At 40.1% G+C, this 25,593-nt stretch overlaps 1 protein-coding gene across 10 annotated transcripts in view; it reads right to left on the reverse strand.

Annotated features, from left to right (window-relative positions):
* RPS6KA2 (ribosomal protein S6 kinase A2) overlaps nucleotides 1-25,593 on the reverse strand; it is a 308,943-nt gene that overhangs the window by 133,134 nt on the left and 150,216 nt on the right. For 3 of the 10 annotated variants that reach the window (XM_083828092.1, XM_083828100.1, XM_083828101.1), the window contains exon 1: nucleotides 2-1,979. The exons of the other annotated variants lie outside the window; for them this stretch is intronic. The gene's annotated coding sequence lies outside the window, so the exon portion shown is untranslated. Of the gene's footprint in view, nucleotide 1; nucleotides 1,980-25,593 lie in introns of those variants that run through there. 10 annotated transcript variants of the gene reach the window in all.

The raw sequence follows: 25,593 nt of genomic DNA on the forward strand, positions 1-25,593 counted from the left end.
CCTTCTTTCCTGCACAGAGAGAGCTCAGACTCAGGGGGTAACCCAGCTCTTAGGCCTTCCTAAAGGACATCTGAAGCATGGGCATCATGCTGAGACAGAGGCATGGCTCTGTCTCAGTTCTGCCTTGCCTTGACTTCCCTCTTGCCCTGAGAGAGTGGTAAAGATCAAGGTGTCAATCTATTTTATAGGCTAGATCCAGGCAGCACTACTACACTGCTGGGAGAGTAGGAGGACGTTGCTGTGATGTGAGAAGCTGTAACGCAGCTGTGTTGGCAGGTGCAGCTCCATCATGTCTGCGTGCCGGGTTACAGCTAGAAATCCTTCAATCCTTTCAAAATATATCATAGGTAACACTGCACTCAGTTGTCTTTGCCCAAGCTGTACTCCAACACAGCAAGCAGAAGAGTCAGAAGCAAAAAGATTTGTTTGCAGCTTCCTGAGGTGCAAGCGGTTTTTAGAGCAAAAGGAAGAGCAGCACCAGCAGAGGAGCAATATCCTTCCATCACACATTCTGCCTCATCTCATCTATACCAGGAGGAATAAAGAAGGGGATAGTCTATAGAAGAGACCACTGTGGAGGTGTAGATAACCATAACAAGGAAGTTTTCCATGAGGACTTCCACTTGCATTCGACATCACTACGCACCATGATGTACCCACCAAGGAAACTGGCTGGAGGGGAGTATTCAGCCCCCTGTATTTAAAATGTTGGCAAATTGAAAATGGATCATGCCACTTCTCTCTGCTCATTCCTCCTCCTGTCCCCCCACACACCATGAATATATTTTAGAAGAATACACCTACTACTTGTTCAGCTTCTAAGCACTTTACAGATTATGCATGTGAGGAGGAAATAATAATGCAACATTCCAGCAAATCTGCAGTGCTCTATGCATGCAGAAAAAAAAATTAGCAGTACAAAAAGGAGGTACTATCCTCAGTGAGGCGGAGACCAAAGTACAGCAATGGCTGAGACCTGCTGTGAATAATTAATGTAATTAATGACATTTTTTCAAGCAGTTACTTGTGCCTGGATTCCTAAAGGAAATAGTCCTCTTAAGCTGGTTTATGAAAGCTGTATCCCAAGGAAAATCCAAACTCTGTTTAATGAAGCAATTTGACCAATTTGTGGTGCATTTTCCCTCTCTAGTTCCTCTCTCTGTTATTCAAAGCCATACAGCACATAATTAAATCAAGGATGGCTATAATATCTCACTTGCTAAATTACTATACATTTGCCTAATTAGCAATTACAACCCACTGTTGCTACAGACATTTGCTGAGTAATACTGCTCCACTGCAGGCTGGCACACAATGACAGAAAGCAGTACCAGAAAAAAAAATGCTATAGTTAGATGCCTAACAAGTACTGTAGATAAATCAAAAATATGGCCAAAACCTCAAAGCAACCAAATATTTACCTTACAGTCCAGAGATTAACACAATAATTAATGAGAGTTGTAACAAAGTGAAGGGGGGAAATCACTGAAATCCTCTGACCATGCAGCTTTGGGAAAAACAAACAAGCTCCAAATCCAAACCGACTGCTGTCTAAAATGCTTTATGGGTGCACGATGCTTCTGATCTGTGATCCACCCCCTTCCCTCCCCACCAATCTCCTGGTAAAAAGAAAGGAAGATTTCACACCAGTCCCACACTTCGGAACAAGGTTTCCAGGAGGCTTTCTTCTCCTATGATCTAGGGAACAAGCAAAGATAGAGCCAGATAAAAGCACATAACGAAATTGAGTCTCATTAAAAACTCCTCTTGTGCTTCAAAGGCAGTTAAATCTATTAAAGGTACAATGCAAATGGCACATACAGCTACAAACAGAACACTCGCATGCACAGAATCATTAAGGTTGGAGGAGACCTTCAAGATCATCTGGTCCAACCATCACCCTACTACCAATGTCACCCACTAAACCATGCACAAGAGACCCTACGCTGCAGAAACTGCATTTCTTTCCACCGAATGAATGGTCACATCAAATGGCAGAACTTTTATATATATATATATATATATATATATATGTATGGATTTTATGTTCTGGATGAGACCTGGCAATATTAGATGGGGTACTTGATACACCTTTCACAGAAAGGGTTTAAGAACAGCTAAGCATGAAACATCCCCACGTTCAAAGGATTAGCACCTATAACACTCAGAGTAAGGAACTGCTTTTTTGAAAAGAGCACCTGGAACAGCAGCAACCCAGAGCACTCGGTTGCCACAAAGGGCTTCCCTATAAACTCATCCCCTGCTGCAGCCACGTTACAGAGAATGGATTTAAGTCACAGAGGTGTCGCAGAGCAGGCTGAGGACCTGCTGCTGCCCCGAGCACATGTGCAATGCTCACAGCTGCTTCCCAGATCCCACCTGCCTGCCTCAGACAGGTCTCAAGTGATTTATTGGGACTGGAATTTCTGGCTTTAAAACACAGAAACTACAGGAATGAAGTGCCTGACCTTTAAGAGAGAAAACTGTCTGCAAAGTTTTTGCAGGAAACCGAAAAGTGTTTCTATCAAATTTGACTTCTAAAAGGAAAGAGAAATAAAGATATTTAAATACAAATTCACATTAACACAGGAATTAACATGAATTCAAGGATTAAATAATTATTTTGAAAGAATTCAAGTAACAATTATTGAAAATCAGACACAAACCTGAATAAAATTATATTAATATGGCTTTAACGGTAGCAGGGAGAAATCAAGAAACAAATTCAATAAATTCACTGATGTACAGAATTCCCAAATGACATATATATGCACATTTTTGCCACAAAGAAGTTCCTCTTAATTTTCTACATCGATTACATTAGTCCTATCTTTATATTTATTTTTTTTATGAGGTATATAATTAGTTTTTTATTAGCAAAATTCTTAAATTTCTACAAAAATATATGATGCGTGTAGCTTAATTTTTGATTGAAACTTTGTACTACAAAATTCTTTAGCTAAAATCATCAATTGATCCTCTAATGGACACTATTCATCCTGGTACTGTGAGGATGATTGACAAAATTGCTAGAAATGAATCCTTAAGGTTCAGTGCCATACAGGTCAAATTTAGCTAGAGATTGACCCTAATCCTAAATCAGATTTTCTAGCTAGCTTCTATTCTGCCAACACAGAAAAGCCACAGATGGCAGGAACGGAACAATAGCAAATAGGAACATTCAATTTTAAAGACAATTTAAAAATAAATTTATTGTAGAAACTTATGACTAGATTTGCTGTTGGGCAAAATAAATACAAAACAAGATAAAACAAAAAGCTGCCTGGGATGTAATATTTCTGGAAATACACCCTTTCCACTGAAGACAGCTCAGAGGCCAGACAGGGTTGCAGACTGGAACAGAGATGATGTTGAGGGCAGTGCCATAGGCATGGGGCCTTTTTTTCATAAATTCTGCATTTCTTTCCCCAGTTTCAGCTTCTGATCAACCCTACCTCATTCAATACCATTTTTGATGGTACTGTTGTTTTTTTCTTGGGGACATAAATATAAATGAAAACTAAATGTCTCCAGAGATGTTTCCATTTTGCAGTTAATGCTATTCCAATGTTTCCTTCGTGCCACTTTTGAAATGTAAAAAGGTTTTGCAGCAGGAATATGTTACATATATTCTCAGTGTGGGTCCCTTCAAACTGCAACGGCAATAAGTGCAGGAGCGAAGACCCACTGTCTGAACTGCAGCAATTTCCACACAATAACTTTTTACCCATTGTGATGATCAATGTCAAGAACAAAACACATTCCAATTTCATACATTATTTATGATATAGGAGCACACCATAAAAATGATCACCTCTCATCCTAAAATTAACACACTCCTATGGATTATATAATAATACCCTAGATCCAGGCAGATTTTTTTCAGAGCAGTTTGCAAGCAGCGATCCGTGGATTTTTATCAATGTCATTATTTTAACAGAAATTCAATTCACAGTCCATACATATTCCATGATTCATTTTTATATAGCTAAATGTTATATTTGTATTTCACCTAGGTGAAAAGTTCTGCTGCCAAAACTTCCTATAGTGACAGAGAAATAGTCCAGATGGAAATGCCATGGTCACCAGGTGTCACAATAAGGTTCAGCCATGCTATAGAGGCAGAGTCCAAAAAGGTCCCCAGAAGCTTTTTCCACCAAACCCTGGGGCATCAGTTACAGTCCAACAGAGCAATAAAGCTAAGTCTGGCAACAGACCAAAAGCCAAAGCCACTTTGAGTGTGGCCCTTCTCCAAAATATCCACCCTATCACACACCTATCCCACAAACTGCATGAAACAAGTCTGACCAAAGAGCTGTGATTAGTGGACCTTCCCACACCGAATTGTCACTGTCTGGGTGTTGCAGAAAATATTTTGAGCGTATTTGTGGAATTTGGTAGCAAGGCTCTGGCAGCATGACTTGGCCACCAGAATTTATAACCAGGAAAACGTTCAATCCAACTTCACACAATGGCCATTTATTATAATAGCACAGTATGTGGAAAATATACAGCCATTACTTATGTACTTGCAAATGTGCTAAGTTAGCTGCTTCTCAGATTAGGATACTAATTCACAGTACAATAGAATTAAAATCCATTCAGCTATAAAAATGAGGCAATAACACATCTCTCATTAGGAACTCTCTCTTCACCCACTTAGGAAAGTCTCTCTCCATGACAAGATTTCTATGAATGGTTTTCCAGTTTCTCCGCCTCAAGGGTTGGAAACTCAGTCAGATCACCAGAAATACCCTCAGTATGATATATATAAGCATGCACAGACAGAACTATTATGATTTAGTGAGCCTAGCAGCCTGGCACCGGGGAAGGAGTGCATTCCACCACCAGGCACTGGGAAAACCGAATTTATTTGGTCTCTGTTGGAAAACAGGAACTGCTTGCAATGGGGCACTATTTTTTTTACCACATCTGGGCACTTTCTGCTAAAACCAGCTCAGCGGTAAAGCCCAGGAAGTTGTGACATTTATAATCATGTTCAGAAAAGGCAAAGCCTTCTGTGCCTGAGCTCCAGTGCTGAACGACTGCTACTGTCAGCATTAGTGGTGTGAAGAACTGCTAGGTGAAGTTGGCTCCAAGAGTTCTTTTCTCAGAGAAAAGAAAAATCCTTTATTCAGAGACTCCCTTCCCTTTAAGTCAAGAGGACTGCATAGCTCTGAATATCTGCATATCCTCTCCCAGAGGTGGCTTTGCTCCGTGGATGGGAAGCTAAGGCAGGAACAGAGGAGCTCGGGCTGTGCAGCTATAAACAACACCCGCAAAGTGGAGGGCCCATGAGAGACAATGTTGACCAACCAACATAATTAGTAGACTAAGAGCAGACTTCGAGTTATGAGGATGGGCAGCTTAGGGCAGCAGCTCTGGTGCAGGGTCCCAGTTGCAAAAAAGAGACAAACTAAGCCTGGGATGGCTGTAGAGCCTCAAGAATTGAACCACCTGTTCCAGGGTGACAACTGGACAACCAGGAGAGCTTCTTGGAGGTGGACAACAAACTGAAAGAAGAGCAAACCTCTGAGTCTTCTGCCTTGTGTCGTGTATGATTGTGCCTGTATGGTTGGTACTTGGGCTTTTTATATCCTCACAGCAGGAGACAGGAGTTTTCTTCTGAAAAGGGAGCCCAGAATGGAGGTGGCCTCAGTGGCCAAAGGAAGATTGCAGCGGGGATAGGTCTGATGCACAGGGCAGCAGCAAAGCAGAAGGGTCAGATGGGTCTGGGGGGCTCTGACGGTTTCTGAGGACCAAGAGACGAGGCTAGAGAGGAATGCCAAGAGGGATCTGGGCACAGGGAAGGGGTTGCAGGTGATAATGGATTCGGGACTGGGAGATAAAATAGGGAGTAGAAAAACCTTGGAGGGATCTAAAATGGATGAGGTGTGTTGGGGGTGCAAAATGGGGAGGGGTCAGACGTAAGGGTATTTGGGGCAGAGTTGGAACTATGGATAGCTGTGGGCTGGATCAGTGAGGAACTGCAGAGTGGGTGGGAAGGGTTGTGAGGCTCTGGGGCTGGTGTGGGGACTTCTGAACTGCATGGGGGCTGGGCTGGGGGAGGGACACAAAGAACTCCAGGACAAGAGGTTTGGGAACCTCATTTGAGCATAAGTGTAGCCAGTACTTCTTTCTTCAACTCCATCTGGGGCCAAGGGTGCACCCAGGACTACTTCTCTGCCGAGCTCTCCTCTTTCTGTGTTGGTTTATCAGAGGGCTGTTGCAGTGAGTCCTGGGACTCTGATGCAGGCTGTCTGGCAGAAGTGACATTTTTTCTTATTGCAGAAGTCCTGCCAAGTGATTCTGACACCACTGTCGTGCTTGCATCGACACAACCTTCAGCATTACACTGTAATGAATATAATTCATGCAGCTGAGCTGGGGAGTGTACAGGATTGCAGGCCTTAAGGGAGATTGTATTGCAGAGCCTATGGGTTCTCACCTCTCTACCCACATGTACAGTGGCACCACTAATGAACAATACTAGGTGTCTGCACCAAAACACCTGGGCTTGACTTTCTGAAATGCCGAATACTTATAGATCTTGTTCAGTCTGAGCTGTGACTGATTACCCAACTCTGCAAACTGACACGCCTCCTCAAGAGCACCTCTAATCAGGGCCTTTGGAAAACATTAGCTCCATATCAGCCTTCCATAACTGACAAGAAGGACTGTGGCCAGAGGATATCAATCAGCCTGAGCTAAGTTGCAATTAGGACTATTGTATGGCAGAGTAAGATTTAGAGGGAGAAAGCACATTCCTCAGGCACCAGTTAAAAAAAAAAAAAAAAGACACAAACACAAGAAAAAACTTTAAGTAATGTGCTTTTCACTGCATGCAATGAAAAGTAATTCATCCTGCAACCTTAGCAGCTTGTGTTAAACTGAAGCAGTCACAGCTGACCTTCCTCAGTCATTCTGACAAGTCTATATTAGTTGTCCTCATTACATAAAGACAATCAATCAGAAATTGGAGAACAATGGCCTTATGAGGGTTCATAAAAATTGAATGCAAATCCTCTATGCCACTCAGCCAGGGACAAGCTATTCCCAGAGCTACAGACGCACATCTGTACCAATGTCAACATAAATATTTTTCTGAGCAGGGACTAGGCTCAAGATGAGAGCTTGCTGATTGCCTAAGAAGGGATAACGACCAGAAACCTACTCATGTTTTCCCATTTAATGGGGCTTCTTCATCCTCTCCTTCTCATCAGTGTAGCACAGAACAGGAAGGGTATTTATACAAGTAGCTGATGTAAATTGCTTGTATTATCCTGGAATTACTCTGATGTACATGCCCTATGCCAACAAATTTAGCAAATTTACACATGAATGCCATCTCAGCAAGTTCTTATTACAGACCGAGATTATTAGGGTCGGACACTGAGCAAGTACCGTTCCACTTCCAGTCCTACTGAAGCACCTTTTGTATGTCAGGCAATGCTGGATCCACGTCACTGATTTCTAATGCAGAGCGTACAGTATACCACTGTCACACATGATTGAAACAAGCTAAAGCCTTCAATTTTCAAGGGAGATACACGGCAGAGAAACAATTATCAAGGAAGAAACGAGATCTTGGGTACTTAAGTCATACAGGTCTGCTAGAGGTCACCAGAGCTGCAATTTCTCATATATCTTCAGAAGAAGAAATATGAGGTCTTGTTCAGAATAGTAATGGGCTGCTGCGTATCACATTCAGAACTCCAGATGCCTGTTAGAAAAGTCGATAGCTGATATTCGGGGATCCTGTTTGTCATACATGAAAAGCAGCTGTTCCTAGTATACGTAGTTAACCTGACACCATCAAGCTTAATTTCAGTCATTGCTGGGTCAACTACCATTTCTTCCTCTTCCTGCAATACTACACAACTCCTTCCCACCCAAAAACACTCATGACCCCCAAACTAAATGGACTTCATCAAACTTTATATTACATAAGTATCATTCTATTTTTTTTCCTTTGTTTTCTCCACATACAGACCTAAACTGAGATCCAAATATCACTTTTGGTCCTGACTGAATGGAACAAAAACTCAGTATCTGGATTTAAAAACACAGTGTTATCCTGCATTCCCTTTAGTGGAATTTTCCCTCTAGCTATATTTTAAAGATGAAAGTAGTTTTCATCACTACAAACTACAAATTTCCAGGAATTATCAGAACATAAAACAGTCCTTATTCTTACACTGTTCCTTCTGTTGAGTTGATCTTCACCTAAATGACATTAAAAAGGTAAGTAGACTCTATTTGGCAATTTTGTTTGCCTTTGCTGTACAGCGTAACCAAGGTCCTTCACTAGACTCTAGAATCCTTCTAAGCAATATACATACCACACAAAAAATTCCCAAACTTTTGAAAACCCACACCACATCTTTTAGCTTCTGAATCCTCCTCCACAATCACAGATAAATACACTTGCACATCAGTACTTAACGCTTCTCCAAGGTAATCTGGGAGCAAGTGCAATCAGCTGACAAAACATTAATTTTGTTTTCATTCCCAAATGAGTGTGTATGCTGTTTGACAATATATACACTGAGTCTCCAAGTTTCAAATTGCCATCCAGCCAACAGCCGCAGTCCCATGACTGCCAAATAATGGTAGTCAGGAGCCCACTGTAGCCCTGGGCAAAACTGTCTCTGCTTCAATGAATAAGACATACCCTACATCATTTAGGAAATAGAATCCAAGTACCACATTTCATAGTAAGCAAAAAGTCCTCCCAGCCTTAAATGCATTGGCAAGTGTACTCCCTTCAGGTTTCTTGTAGCAGGGGGGGCACATGGAGCTCACGAATTCTGGCCTTCCTAGAGTTAGCACTGACTTGGTTCCAGGCCTCCTTCTTGGACCGGGAAATTATGCCACATACAATGCTGTCAGGCTACTTCCATTTGCACACTGCAGCTGCAAATGTAACATTAATGTAGGGTGAATAAGCCCTGTGTATAGGACTAGGTGTATGGTACGCACAGACACATTTCCACAGAGTCAAAGAAAAGACGGTAACATTATCCAGACCTAACCTAGCCAGTTCCTCTGGCAAGGATACATATGCTGCCTGCCCCATGCACTTTGAAGTAAAGGGTAGTAGGTCACGTCAAGCTAGTTTGAACTTCTAGCATGAGATACACATGCTTGCAAACACATTTGGCAAGCCAATCCATAAAATGACCCAGTATTTTGACGACAAAGATCTCAAATATTTCATTTTGTGAAGTAGCAGTTCTATCCTCTACGAAGAAATTTTTCACGGAAATGTCATACATGTTCACAGTCTCATAGATTACTTAGCTTCCCACTTCTCATGAGTGTGGGGAGATGGGGAAATAGGAAGCAATATGTTGTGCAACGCAGCACTTCTAGTCAAGCAAATATAAAATACAGCTGACAACCAACTATGTGACTACATGAATATACTGCTGCTACTGTCAAATCTATCTTTAAACATGTACCTAAATAAGGGTTTCAGAGACTGTTTCAAACACTCTCTTATTACTTGCTAGGCCCACTAAAGCTCATACACAAGAGATAGAGGCAGGTACACCACAGTGAATTACAACACACCTCTCTGAAGTGGTTGTTAACACATTTTCTCACTGCACCAGCATTGTTCTCATGAGAGATACAAATCATATCGAAGCATCCCAGAGTTCAGATGATGCACAAACACATTCTCATAGTCTCTTCAACAAGTTGAATGGACACTGGAGGTCAGGGCATGGTTGAAGCCTTGAATTTCATGACCTGTATAGTTCAACTGATTTTAAATAACATATGCCTACTGTTATGCTTAAATTACTCATTGTATCCCAAAACATCTGCAGTTGGAAAGGTTAAAAAAAAATAAATGGAATCATGGATTTGGATTTCTGCTGCACTGAATATTTTCAGAAGGCTGTAGATACTTTAATCTAGCAGAAATAATGCCATTGATTGGGAAAAAAAAAAAAAGGAAACTATAGCTCATGCTTTAAATATAGCCATGTATTTGTGTTCAAAGCAGACATATTTTTTTTTTTGACAGATTCTATATCTTAGAGAAAGAGGGGAAAGAATGGCAGTTGTAGGATTTGATATGTTTTAAGACTCTTGGTCTTAAAGACCATAGCCATTTTAATTCAGTCTTGGAAAAACAGTCTTTCTTTGAAAAATGTGTCACAGCAGGAATAGAACTATTTTAAGTAACAATAGATAATGTTAATTAAAGTCCATTTGAGCTTTTATACTCGAAGACAAACAAAAAAGCCAACCTCCTAACCCCAAGTTTGCACACTAGGTAATTTTCTGTAAGGTTTATGCAGCAGCTGGCTATCTGCTTAACTGCCCTCATTTAGCTGACACTTATGTCTAATCTGGATTTTCTTTCTCCATCAATATTTCATTAAAAAAATATATAAAAATCCTGAAAGTATTTCCAAGCAAACTCAGACCATGAAAATAAACTGTAAAATTATACACACTGATTTATGTCTTTAAAACTTCCAAGATTTGAACAGAGTTAGAGCTGTTAATGATTTTTACCCGTGCTTCCCCTGCCCTAGCTCCAGCTGAATGGTGATTGCTCTCCTCCGTCCTGATTTGAACAATTGGGTATTAACTGCATCAGCCAAAGGGATGGGAGGGTGCACAGCATGTAATTTGGATAGAAATACGATACTTTGGCTGCAAGGATAATAGCATTCTCTGATCACACCCCCTCTGCAAACCAGGCCTTCTGCCTCCAGAGGGACAAACCCGATTCTTTACCTCCTTGGCAGCTTCCTCTGTGTGTGCTCTTCTGTACGTGCGGGCTGCAGCAGCAGGTCCACCTGGGTCATCAGCTCGTTCCTTTCAGAGACTACGATCAGTACAGAAAGGAGCAAAGAGACAGCCTTCCTGAAAGTGAGCTATTGTTTCATCTTAACAGCACGAATATAAGCGACCAAGCAGCTTATGCATATACCTCTCTCGTTCTGAAGCGGAAAGCTGGAAAGAGGTATGAACCTGGATAGGTGACTGATCACACAAAGAACTTGAAGACCTTATAGAAGTTGTGTGTGCTGAGTAAGATGATCTAGGTTAGAATCAAAACTGGCATTTTTTAATAAAAGGTTCTGCTCCCAAGAGCTATTTAAGGAAACAGAAAGAGATCAGAAAATGAGGCTGGACAGAAGACTGAGATGAAATACAAACGTTTTGAAAAATGATAGTCTGAAAAGTTCTTGAAAGATATAGGGAAAGAAGTGTAGATTTGCATGCATTTTTAAATTATTTTTATTCTGCATGTTCTTTCAAGGCTCCATCTGACAGCACAATAAACAACAGGTCCAGCTCCCGTCATGGGTGAGCTCCCCTCCAACAGTGTGAGGCAGGTGTCCTGACAATATCACCCACAAAGAAGTCTCTGGAGCCGTAACCCCCCTCAGAAAGGCTGGACCATTTTAGCTGCTTTTACTGCATGGCTAATTTTATTGACCCATGTTCCACTGCAGTCCTCATCAGCAGCCTACTGAAAAGCAGAAAAACCAATCCTGCTTCTTTTCTCTCTTGGTAATTGAAAATACTTACTGCTATCTAAAAGGAGCAAAAGGTGAAGGGTAAACAGTAGTATTAAGAAGATACCATGAGAAATATTTAGCTTGCTAGCACGTAACACAACAGAAAGTTTTTTCTTCTTTTGCCTTCCATTGTCCCCTATATCAGCAGAAGTCATTCACTAGATAGCTGATTCTGGAAGTCATATTCCAGCTGATACTGGAAACAGTTTTCATTCCTACAACTTATTTCTCTACTGTTGTTGGCTTCCTTTTTCTCTCTCCTACTGCTTCTGCTCTCCTCCAAAGTTCATTAGATTACAGTGGAATTTGGATATGTTCTTCAGCAATATTTTGATTAAGACAAATCAGAAACCAGCCCAAGTTCTCTTTCTTTTTTCTGGCCTCACATTCTTCCTTCAGATGGACTGATACCAGAAGTAAATATTGACTCATTTTCCTGCTACTCTCCTATTGGTTAAATGCTTCAAATTTAATTTTTTATAAATATTGAAACACATTTTTTCTATATATGTTTTATCCAGGAGATAGAACTTTTACTGCTCCCTGCAGTTAGCCTCAGATCTGCTCTCTTCTGCAGATGGATCTGTTTATTTACATTTTTCCCCAACTCAACTCCACATTGTCATTTTCACCCTGCAGTTCCGTAGGAAAAAGTGTATGCAATGTATTGTCTTTACTGAATTACCAAATGGACTATTTTAAGAAAGATGAGTCACAGAAGACACATTGAGGAAAAAAAATAAAAAAATCAGATATAAAGTACAATAGCTTATATAAACAAAATAGCCAGGATTTTTAAAAGAGTTAGCTGATTCCTGTGGGTCCTCTGTAAATTCCGGGCAACATGTCTCCTTACTGTAACTCATACTTTTACTGCTTCAAATCTGCTGGTTTCCATTATCTTCCATATCTCTGTAAAATGTTTTGTAGGAAAATAAACCACACAATTGACTTTCTCTTGAAAACCTAATAACTGAAGACTGAATATATTTTACAAATATTTGCCTGCCCATCAACTCACAAATGAAATTTAGAGACCACTTTACACATATATATTGGATTCATACCACTACAGCAGGTGAAATCCCATAATCACTTATAATGTAAAAGCTTAAACTACATTAATTTTCTTCAATTTAATGCAGTATGATGAAAACCTGATAGGTTTATTTAAAAGTAGACCCATTGACAAGGAATGGCTAATATTTTTGACCACTTTTACTGGAAGAGGGGAGTTAATGGAATTAGCTACTTACTTCATGCAATCCTATCTACAAGTCAAGTGCAGCCATAGAACTGGAGAAACTGAGCCCTTTTCCCAGGCGTGAGACCTTGGCCAGACAGTACCCTACCAAGAAGATTGCCTGAGGCCATGCAGAAAGTGAAAGCCAGCTTCTGTGATGCCTCTTCTGTGGGCCTCATTCCTGTCTCCTCACACAAAGTTTCATTAAGCTTTCTCTATTTCCCTGAGTTTTGGCAATCCATCTCTGACTTCTCTGCCTTGCACGTAGCCTGTAGCTATGTTAGTGATCTCATACCTATAAGCTCTGTAAAGGGCATTCTTTGCTTGCATTTCCTAAATGAATGGGAAGCAAGAAACTAGCCTCAGCAAGATTTTACCCAAGCCTTTACTGAGCACACACTTGAAATCTTCCTGGCATGGCTGCACAACCACATAGCAACATGGCAGTGCATTTCCAATTCACGGGATATTATGAGATATTATAAGAAGTTAAGGCCCGCTGAAGTTCACATAAAACCTGAGCCAGCACCCCAAAGCTCCAGCCACATATTGGTCACTCAGTAAAAATGCACTGAATTTTTTGCACTGCTGAGATAGTATAATATTTTAATGGAAATTTGCTTTTTTGAGGTAAGGCAGAGTTTGGTTCCCAGTCAGTTAATTAGAAGGATTAATCCTATGTTCCATTAAATTTGAGGGGACAGCTCACCTGCATGAAGTGTCTCATATCCCTGAAGTGTGTGTAGATTTTGAGGGCTTTGCTTTAAAATTCAGAAAGTATATGCTCTGCACTGTTCTTATCTGAATTGCATCTGAATTCTGACTTTGATTTGACCAAAATTATTTTACTGGATAATTCTGGTATCCGCACTACTTATTTATAACTGTGCAATTCCCACTGCTCTATTTCAGTTCTCTGGCTACTATGACAAATGAGAATGGATTTTTTGCACCAGAAGCAGAATTTTCAAGAAGCTATAAAGAAAAGGTATTTAAATTCTCTAATATGTGAAGTGAATTGACAAAAGACAACAATTTAAAAATTTCTCCTCCCTTTGAAAATAGAAACCAAAGCACTATTCATGTAAACATTTATATACAGGATTAAATATAAGCATGCCTACTCATCGGCTACATGTGCAAAAAGTGTCTGCAGGATATGGGCCTAAATCCCAGTTTCCTTCCAATTCACTCATGTTTCCAGTCCATACTTTGGAACAAAAATAAATAACTCCAGTCACTGACAGCACACCACACTTCCAAATCACTCTGTGAGCAATTATATGACAACCAGGGACATAAGTACCTTGTGTAACCTGGAGCTAAACAGAGACTCTAGCTTGGGACCTGAAAAGCCTGAACCACATTATTGCAAACACTTTGCCAGAGTCATTAATCCTGCCTCTACATAGGGTTAATGATTCCATGCGCAGCCCTGTGCTGATGATTTATAGTGTTCTGGAGACTCAGGCTAGTATATGAATGTGGCAACATGCTGTGTTTGCTTCTATATATGCCTGAAAATATTTATCATCGTCTTGCAAAAAGATGAATTCCCAACTCCTCATCCACAGCCTTAACAAAAGCAAAAATTATAGCATTAGCATCCTTGTTGAAACAAAACAAAGCCACTGGATTTAATAAGCAGCATATTCAGATGCACCCCGTGTTATTTAACCAAGAGCATTTCTTCCTCTTCCACCGCAGAAATGTTTTTGTTTTAAATATTATTTAGCTTTTCAAAGGTGCAGCATAAATGTTTCTGAGTGCTCATTAAATCATAAAACCTTAGTATGTTCTTCACATAGAAGGAACTCTTCATACTCACTGGCACTTCTTTATATATCTTAAATGTGCTTGATGTGGGATTTATGTTCTCTACCTGTTCAGGGGTGTTACGATGGGCATAGTGTTGGTAGGATTGGAACATATCATCTATCCAGGATGGTATTAACAACAGCAATTCTGGGCCATGCTCACAGCTGTAATCCACATCCCTCCCTCCTGACTGTCAGTGCAGGATGGACTCTTCCCAATAGAGAGTCTCAACATTATGTGGATCTTATCCTTTACCCATATGGCATACATCAGGCTGGTTTTCTTGGAAGCACATGGTTACAACACTTTGCACAGCTACATTTCATCTATCTAAGTTAATTTTCCAGCCTCACTGAAGAAAGCAATCGATTGCAAATCAAATGGTGGAAGGCAGTATGAGAGGATACTGTCCCATAAAAGGAAACAGTAGGTAGTCTCAAAGTGGGACTTTAAAATACAAATTTGATAAATGGAAAGAAAATATACTGGAGAAACAGTTTCATCAGATCCACAATTCTGCTTGATTTGGTATAATCTGAGAACCAGAAACATTTAGCATACCAAAATCTCATGAGCACTGCCTGGGTGAGACAGAGTTCAGCAATTCTGACAACGAGTTTCCTTAGTCCATGCACGTTCTAAGTAAACTGCTAAAAATCACTACTAAAAACAACATTACAAAAATTAAGTAAATATAATGAGTCAAATTCTGTCATCAGTTCCGAGGGGGCACCGCCCATTAATCATTCTCATTTTGGAACAGACCGTTGGAGAGCCTTTTTTCCATGACCTTTTACTATTTTACAGTACCACTAATCAGATAAAGAATTCCAGTGATGTAAGAGGAAACTGAAGGCACTTTTCTCCCCAGTTTTATAAATGTTCTTGCCCAGTGGTTCACAGTTGGCTTTTTGTTGTTTCATCTTGCTGGTTGTGCCCACATGAAAGATCTGTACTTCCACTTTTCTTTTTCTTTCTTCCTTTTTTGTGTGTGGGGGAATGACTTATCTCCTAATGCTGAAGATAAGAATCTTATTCATCATCTAGTTTCTCTCTCTTGACCACTTTATTTAAGAGCCACTTATAAAGGCTGAAAAACAAGCCCAAATTTTGCACTCTGGCTAGTGTTGCACTGTGATTGTGAACAATTGCTGCCACCTTAGATGCACTGCTGGCAATGTAGTACAGACCTTCAAAGGCGTTATTTCATTTGCAAGCTCAGATAGCAGCTACAAAGAACAAAAGTTTTATGACAGAGGTCACTATCAGCATATGACTATTAGCATATGACAAGCCTTCAAAAGAGGACTGTTAATGAGCTACTATCTGTCCTGGACCCTCTGAAATAAAACTGCAATACCTTTGAACTCTCCAGAAGGTTTAAAAAAAAAAAAAAAACAGGAAAAAAAAAGAATATGAAAAAAAACCAACACATTTTTACAGGCAGCTGCTTCAAGGTGTGAAGTGCTCTGTTGGTATTTTTCACACAGCTTATCATAAGCAGCTGTTTTTTCACCAAACCATGGTGAGGCGGACAGGAACAATATGCAAGAAGGGAAACAGAAGACACTGAGATATTGAGAAAACAACTCTGAAACAGTTTTTTTGCTTACAACAGAGTTTTTTTCTGCAGCAGCTGCAGACCCTTTGAGAGTTTCAAAACGAAACGAAACCCACCCTTCAGAATACAGAAATAGTAGCATTTTGGGGAAAAGCAAGCCTGAAACCTGAAGAGGTCAAGGCTACAACATAAACTGTCGAGACATTACTTTTGTCTTTCACTGAAATGCAGTGAGGTTACAGTTATCAGAAGCAAACTAAGTTGTATATATGACTTTTATGCTCTGCAATGAATTCCTCATAAATGTGCGTGTTAAAGACTACTACCATATACCATATCCCCTTAATATTATCGGCAGAAATATGGCTGGGTATAAAAACTGAATTATTATCTCGTCTTGTTTCTATTAGGTCTGAAGCACATTGGTAAAGTAGCAAAGGGATGCTTCATTCTGCTGCTCATAAAAATTAAAAAAAAAAAAACAAAACTTTTTTTGTTTGTTTCCAAAGCTGTAAACCCATCGGTTTTCCTCCCCACACTAAATTCCTGCAAGAATTGAAGGAAACACTAACTGCTGATAAGGCTTGGGTAAACCACTGGGAACAACCGATGTGAGCTAAGACAACTTGCAGCAGCTGAGCATCCTCCTTCTCCTGTGCTGGGCACTCAGCTCAGTTCAAAATATTCTGATCTTTCACTCATCACTACCAGAAATTTGGGACAGCTGAAGCTGCAGTTCCACCTCACTGCTCTTTCTGGCACAGTTCTTTGGTGCCCTTCACATGCCAGACATTTTGCAAGGCAGAGAAAAGGTGCATAACACAAAAAGCTTGTTTTCTAAACTGCATATTAGAACAGTTCCTGTACAGGTAGTTATTGACTTGCACAAACTTTAACAGGCAAGACATAGGCTGCCTCCAGTTTTCACTTGGTCATGCTGTTTTTTTCAGTTAGCATATAAGATGACAATAAGATTCAGCCTGCTAGTTTGGACATATGCAGGTTAGTTTGCACATTTGTACTAGGTCTCCTGTGTTCTGGAACCACTAATATTAATGTTTTAATGCACCTAACCTCTGCACATGCCGCAACTGTTTGTCTGAGGTGACTTTTTAACAAGCAGATTGCAAATCCAGCCGTAAAAGGTGTTACAAAGATCGGAGTAAGAGAACACATAAAGAAAAGGATGACAAATGGAAAAAAAATTACAAGAGGAGGAACCTCTTGCAGTTTCCAACATATTTTAATAGCTACGTTTCCACCCTGCTCCTTCAAAGAACAACAGGTGTCATTGCCTAAAGGTTACTCCTCCATTGAAAACTCTTTGAACTCACTGAACTCATTGAAAAGTCAAGTTCCTTGACTGTTTGCTGCACAGACTGCTGGCCTTTTCACATTTCCCAAGAGATATATTAAAGTGTGTCATTTTGTCATGGCAGTTCTGGACTGTGTGAATGCTCACATGTCTACTATAGCCAACGTGCTGGGAGGCAGTCGGATGTGACATGTCACTCAGAAAATTCAATAAAAATTGTTTCTCCTTGCTTGCAGTTTTTTCAAAAAAAAAGGGCAAGAGAAGAAAGAAAAAACACAGATGAAAACAATGGGTCTTATTATTGATGGAAAGACTGTAAGTGCACTTTTGCCAAGCAAATCCCTGTATTCAATGATTTGTGACAATTGTTGCCAAGGAAAAGCGTATTTCTAGTAGGAGGAGTAAGAAAGTAGAGGCTTGCAGATACCTGTCCATTTCAGAACTCGTATATTCCTAAATGTATGTTTAAAGTTAGTTATTTGAACTCAGAATCTAATTTCTAATACTTGCAGTCACACGTACATCTTTAAGTAGAACATCTAGCAAAGGAAGCTATTATAGGAATTCCTGTCATTGCAACCGTCATTGTTTTCATTGCGTTTTTTTACAACTTGATCAAGGAATTGATTACTTTTTCCTAGGGTGGAAGACATGAAGTAGCCCATGACTTGCATTTCTTCCCCGTGATCACCTAGGGGAACTTCACTGTTGTGTGTCAATGGAGAGACCACAGCAAAGCACATGAGAACTGGAGATGAAGTATTCCTGGTTGAAAAGCCTGAGCTCTAAAAGAAGTTGCCAGAGGGTATGAGGTCAACTGGAATGAGACCATCTCTAAGTCATGCTATAAGACTCTCAGGCAGATTTTTTCATCACAGTTTGTACCCATTCCCCAGAAAAAGCCTCTCTAAGGACAGCAGAAGAGTGGAGTGCTTCAGGCACGCTTCCTCATAAAGGCATAATTTACCAGCCAACTGCTTAGAGGCACTTTTGACACATGCTGCAGGAAACCCCCTGAATAACCAGAGAAGGAGGAGAGAAAGAACACTAGGATCCAACATCAAGATGTAAATCCCTTCTGTCAATCTCCCCTTTTTTAGCTGCTTCCAAAATTCAATCTCATTTACATTCAAATTACTGTTTTATTGCCAAAATAAATTCTTCAGCTCTAGTTTTCTACTACCTTTCCTGAAAAAGAACCTCAGGAGGTTTAAAGCCAGCCTGTGTGCCTACTGGAATCTGTGATGCATTGATCAAGGAGGGTTCCTGAAGTTTCCTGTCACCTGTAGTCCTTTCAGTTGAGTTGCAAGCCATCCATATGGGCAGAGACATGGCTAGGGATAGGCTTTGGGGCAGCGACACAGGCAGCGCAATGTATTTCTTCAGCTTCATGACAGAAATGAATTTTTGTGGAATCCATGAGGGGAGGGTACTAGCTTGCACTTGCTTGTGTCCCTGCAACAGCTTTTTGTTTCCTCCTCCCTGGCTACACCTTACTGGCAGTCACAGCTATAGATGATGAGAAGCTTGCAGTTCACATTGGCAACCTCCATGGGTTAACACTGCGTGCCTCCAAGCAAGATGGAAATGGTTTTGTCCCAATAGAAAGAGAGAGTGGGGAATGCACAGGGGACCACACAGAAGGTAGTGGGGGAAGGAGACAAACAACAGAAGACTGTCTGAGGTCAACAAAAACCACATGGGAAGAAATAGCGGGTGGTGATGAGAAGTACGAGCTACAGGATGTGCAGACCAACAATCGTTTCCCTTCTGAGAGCCAACAAGCACTATTTAAGAGGAAGCTCATTCACTTTGCTGAAGTAGTCAAAATCCTTGCAAGGAGTCAGTCACAACTAAAATACACAGTGTTGTATTATTCATAAGCATTTTAGCGGTCTTTGCCCGGACTTGTCTAGCAATTGTGATTCGTATGACAAATGCAGTGGTAACATTTGCATTCTTTTCCTAGTATGCAATGGGTTATATCATTAAATAATAAGCACGTAAATAGCACTACAAGGTCACACATTGCTTTTCGTAGAAAAAAAGTTCCCTATCTCCCAACCACCCAACAAAGAGAATACAGTTCAGGTGACATATTCCAACATAGGTTATATCAAACTCTATAAGATGAGGAAAGAAGCTGCTTTGCATTTATCGTTAACTGCTCGATATGCATTGCACTTTCTCCATGGTCACAGTTCAACACCTTTGCTGCCCTGCCTGGACCCCTTCCAGCAGGTCTAGGGGGAACTGACCTTCAGTTCCTATTCCCCTCTGGAGCAGCTGCCCCTGCACACCCCTTGATAATGGCCTGTCACAACACACCCATGGACTTGCAGTGGTGGGAAGAGGACAGCTGTAACCCACAGGGGTAAATGGAGATGTCTACATTTGGAAAGCGACCAAATCAAATAACTGTCCTATGACAACTTTTCCTGTTTTCCACTCCCCAGCCAAATAAAGAGGTGAAGAAAGAAAGGGAGAAGAAACTCTTGACACTATGGCATAGAGGCTGCAGCCCAAAACCATGCTCAGTGCAAGGAGTGGAAACACAACAAGGGGAATTAGCATAAATTACTTCCAGAGAGACAGGAACAGGAAATGTATTTAAGAAAGCAGAATCTCACTCTCTGCCTTTGAGTGAGTGCAGATACTCATCACTATCTTTCTTTATTTTATAAGATGAACCAGGGCCAATTCACCTATTTCTGAGATAAACTTATTCACACCCATTAAGACTTGCAGCTTTCAATTCACCACTGTGACTGGAAACACTTATATTTGTCACAAGAATCACATGAAGTTTCATAAATTTCTGCATTACGGGACTCAATAACCCATCAGGATTGCTAGACAGATTTCTGAGCTGTGTATAGATTACCATGGAAATTTAAAACAAACTGCACTGCTCCTCAAGGGGAAAGTATATTTCTACTGTATCTCAACCATTCTCTGAAAACAAAATGAGGAAGAAATTATGTTCTAATCTCAGGAGAGATTTTTACGAAGCTAAATGAACTGAAACTAGTTTAGCCTCCCGCTGCTGCTTAGTGGTAATAAATAGTTTGGGGGCAACACTCCCCCTCTCAAAGTTGCATCCTCGTTTCATTGTTTAGATATCTATAGGCTGGAGGTTATTTTTACTACATCCTGTCAACAGCGAGGGGACAAAACGGTCAGGAAGAGGATGCATTAGGCTTTTACATTAACCACTGGTAAAACTAGCACTTGAGAGCCGGACATTTACTTGTTCACACAAGTGTGCCGTGCGTTGCTCTTTGGCTTCACCACATTAATGCTTAGTTCATGTGACGCAACAGATCCTATGACCTTATAGACTTAGAGCTCAAAGAATGAGAATCACATTTCACTAAAAGGACTTGGGAAAGGTTCCTAGTTTTCCAGATACTAGTCTGGAAAAACACAGCCCACAGTGTTTATGGCAACAAGTTCACACGCCAGCCCTGAATCATTTGCCTGGGCAGCCCAGTGAGCCATCACACTGGAACATGTAATTCCAATAGAAAATTGATCTTCTGTGTATACCTCGCGCTCACAGAAAATAACGCATTCTTGCAACTTGTAGTTGGAAGTGTTTTTAAGTACCAAGGTCCAAGTTGCTATCAGATGCTCAATGATTTGCATCCAGCTAGAAACATACATGCATTACAAGCTCAGGTCTGGGAACATGCATGCATCTGTAGGTTGCTATTATTATTTTATATAATTTGCAGTACTACACAGACACATGACCAAAAAAAAGTTCCCTTTGAATGAAACTTTGATTTAGGAGGCCAACAAATTAGTCCAGGAACTCAAGGCCTCAGAGTGAAGTTCTAATAGCTAAACCTTAAGCCTTAGCTTTCATTGTACTCTAACGTATTACTTTTATGTTCTATGTAAAATGGAGCCTTGTCTCAGCAAGTGACGTTGGCATAGGTCCTGAAAATGTATGTAACGATTTTAATTCAAGATCTAAATTTTATGTTGAAAGTCTTGCTTAAGTATACCATCAAATGAAGTGATATTACAATATATTTTAAAGTGAATAGAACTGGTTTGGAAAGGAATAGTATTACGTTTTGGAGTTAGGGTGGTAATTGTAGTAAATAATATCATTACTGAAGAGTTAAGTACAGGATTTTTTATTTTTTTGCACATCTTTAATGCTTTGTAGTGATAGAGCTACAGAAATGTTCCTCTCTCCAGTTCCATATACTCTAGAGATATTAACACCACATTTTTGGACAAACTGACATGGGCCATGTATTCCCAATAGTTAGTCACCTTAGCAAATAAACATTTACGTCTCTGCGCCCATTTCTTCCAACAAAAGCAACAAAGTAGATTCTAACTGAGAAAAAAAAAAGTCTCTTGGCTTGGATTCATTGTCTAAGCTTAGGGAAATGCAAAGTACATGAACTGTGTAAAAAGTAATGTGCAAGTGAGATTTCAAGAATTATTTACTTTTTTATTATCAAATAATAAAAAACATGATCTGGAAAAAATATATAGATAACAAAAACATGTTGGTGATATTTTCTGGCTCATGGCTGTAGCCCCATGCCCATACAGTGGATGCTGTAAAGGGCAGACTCTTAGTTTAATAATGCACTTAAAATCTTAAATAGCTGATTGCCAGTGATGCTCTGCTGAGTATGCTACAAAACAGCAAAATCTAATTTGGAAAAGACGGTATTGAAACTGGGACATGAAGTTTGCTGGGCTTATGTCACTGGTGTTTTAGGTTTGATCTAAAATGGCAAGCTTTTGCTGTCCTAGGTTTTTCATTTGTGAACACAATAAAGAAATGATGCCCAGTATACAGATGTAAAGTAGAGCAGCCACAGTCCTTCTATTTGTTTTGCTTTCTTCTTTCAGGGAGGTGTTTTATTGCATTCCTCTGTAACACTGCTGGTGCAAGCTGCATGTTCACTGCTGGACTTTGCTAGCACAGCTATGCTAGAGTAAGGGATGACCTGTGGAGTAGCTATCAGTTGCAGGATTTCCAGCCAAAACCTGGAAACACTAAAGGGTATTAGCTTTCCTCAGTTCAAACTCCACATCCACAGCAGTAGTTACCAATTGTGATTCACCACGCTGCACCTCAGGGAGGATGGAGGCGGGGGCCAAGATGTGCAGAGTACAAAACCAGCTGGTGGGAACAGCTGCTGAAACAGTCAGAATAGGGTAGTGGTGTTTTTTTATTTCTTCTTTTTATTTATTTTATTTTTTCCCCAGACATCCAGCACTTGCTATGCTTCTGGCAAGAGTTTCTCAGCCTCGTGTTGATTGCTTATTCACTCCAACACTCTCCACACCACTGTTCCTCTGCCTTTTATTTCACTGGGCCTCCTTTCCTCCTCTCTGCCACCTTCTTCTCTTCTTCCTTCTCTCATTTTAGATTTTAGATATTTGATTACATATATTTTATATGAGTGGGCCTTCCTACCTTCAAACACAACTGCAGCAATGCAAGCAGTGCTGCATCCTTGTCAGTCTGAGCTGTGCTGAACTCTGCCTCTACTGTGGCCCTTCATTCTCCCAGCCCCAGCCTGTCAAACACGTCTACTACTTATAAAGTCCTCGGGGCATTTTCTAATTCTCCCATCAATGCATGTAGCACAGCAATGCCCTGCTCTTACTTAGCCACTGGGTACCAACACAGAACAGCCATAGTCATAGCAATAGCTTCTCAACTGGACTGAAAGCTCACTGCTCCTCTCTCGCTTCTGGCGTGACAAAACGTCTCAAAAAGAAAAGTGTTTGTAATCCCTTATTCCTCCCTCACACCCCAGCCTCTTAGCTTTGCCGCAGACCAAAGGATAGGTCAAAGCATAGGGTGGCTGCTGATCCCCAGCTGGGGAAAGGCATGAGTCTGTGAAATGAGTTATTTGGAGCCTGGATAATGTAGGAGAGATGGATATTTGTGCACATTGTACTTGTGAATTTGTGCACACACCTGTGCATATCCAAGAGACTTCAGAAAGACCACTGGTGGCACCAGGAGCCAGAGCTGGTGAAAGCAGGTGGAGGAAGTGGAAAGTTTGCAGCGTTGTATGCGTGCCTTGGGTAAAGGAACTGAGTGCTTAAACTCATCACCACCTATTGTCCATTTGAATTACAACCTTACCTGCACATATAATATTTAAAGTCTTCTAGAATATGAGCTGACATATAGAGCTCCAAAAATGCAGAATTTGCAACGTAGGACAATAAGCTTTATCTGCCTTAGAGAAACCAGGAACTGCTCCATAGACTCTTGACCCTTTACCTTCTTGTTAACCCTCAGTTACTTGTCTAATACAGATCAGACACATGTAATGACCACTGCTGTTAAAAACATACAGCATAATAAAGAATGCTAATTAATGCCGTACAAGAAAACATCCAAATTCTACCTCAGATACTCTCACTGATTAAAAAAAATAATAATAAATGTCATTGAAGTCATTGAACTTCAGAGAGCAGAGCACTCAGCTGGAAAGCACCAGTAGCACATTTCTATTTGGCACTGGACAGGTACAACACTGTGCATCCTTCCCTGCACTGGTCCTCCTGCCAGAAGCACCTTGGTGTTAATGGAGACAGAAGGGGTAAGATTTGTGGTCTTTTATTAGAGAGCTCTAATCAGTCTAGTCTTTTCAAACAGGAAAGGAAGTCTGAAGTCAGGAAAACAAAACAAAACAAACAACAACAAAAAACAGTAGGCATGCCCATAGGTTTTACTACTGAGGAGAATTTAGAGTGTAGCCAGTCTATGCTATCTTGAAGATTACCAAACAGACAGTGCACATTGCCTTTACTCCCCCATATTTTTCTATGGTAATATAAATGCAATTACTGATTCTTCCTCAACATTAAGCAGTAATTTTGGACAGTCAGATCCAAAAAAAAAATAATAATTCCAATCTAAAATATCTAACTATGCATACTTTTGAATTTGATTTTAAAAGTTGTGTAATTACAAGCAAAGTGAACTGTTTTAGATTTCAGGCTATATTAACAATGATCTTTACAAAGGCCTTAATTCTCCAACTGGACTAAGAATGAGCATGTGCAGAGAGCTTCACTGACTCACACAGGACTGGAGACTGGCTTGCCATTACTCACTGTAAGAAATTTTATTTTAATTATATAATGGCCAGATCCAGTAAATCTCTTAAGCGTGTACATTGTATCTTGTGTTACTGACTCCAAAGAAACTAATCACATGCTTAAAAGGAACCATGTGCTGAACTGCTTTGCTCATATGAGTTACAAAGGTAGATTTTCTCTGAACCTGACCTGAAATAAGCCAGTAACCTCTAGAGAAATCACTCCTGGACAATTAATAGCAATCCATGCTGTTCTAAATCTTAGATAGAAACCCAGCGAGGAATGGCTTATTGCTAATCTGCCATCAGCCAAATTAATTTGGCCTTCTGTATGGATGCTGCTGATTCCAAGACTGAAAACTTAAAGAATATGAAAATTAATAAGTTCCTTATGAGCATCTTCTGAAAAATCAAAGCTTGAGGTATACTAGTGAAATAGTTAAGAAGCACAAAGACCCCTGCTTCACTCCTGCAGACTTGTGTATGTAGATATGATCTCCTCAATGACAACATGCCATTCTACGAGATAAGACTTAAATCTCTATTGCTTTGAATCCAACAATACTCATACAGAAATGTTCTGTTTATATATAAACAACTGTAAAATAATATTTTTCTAAACAAGTCGGTTTAAAAAATATTACTGAATTATTCCCCATTTTATAATAGATATGAATGATTTCTCATTATAAAATGTCATCATCTGTCATTATCTGTGCTACCTTCCTTCTTTCCAGAAAACTGTACCTCTTACAGCTTTTTTAGTTTTCTTTTGTTTTTTCTCATGTTTGCTCATGAGAAAAATTTGCCTGAAATGAACATGTCTCACTTTAAGAATAAAAGACAGGATGAACAATGTTACTAAATATTAAATAGGACACACGATGGATATTTTCTATCAGTGTATTTTTTCCAAATGTGCTTCTAAACAAGAAATATGAGTAGTTGCAGACAAACAGAGAAGGCAAAACAGTAAAAAATTGCTTGGCAATATAAAAACAAACAAA

Source organism: Anser anser, assembly GCF_964211835.1.
Source record: "Anser anser genome assembly, chromosome: 3".
NCBI lineage: Eukaryota > Metazoa > Chordata > Aves > Anseriformes > Anatidae > Anser > Anser anser.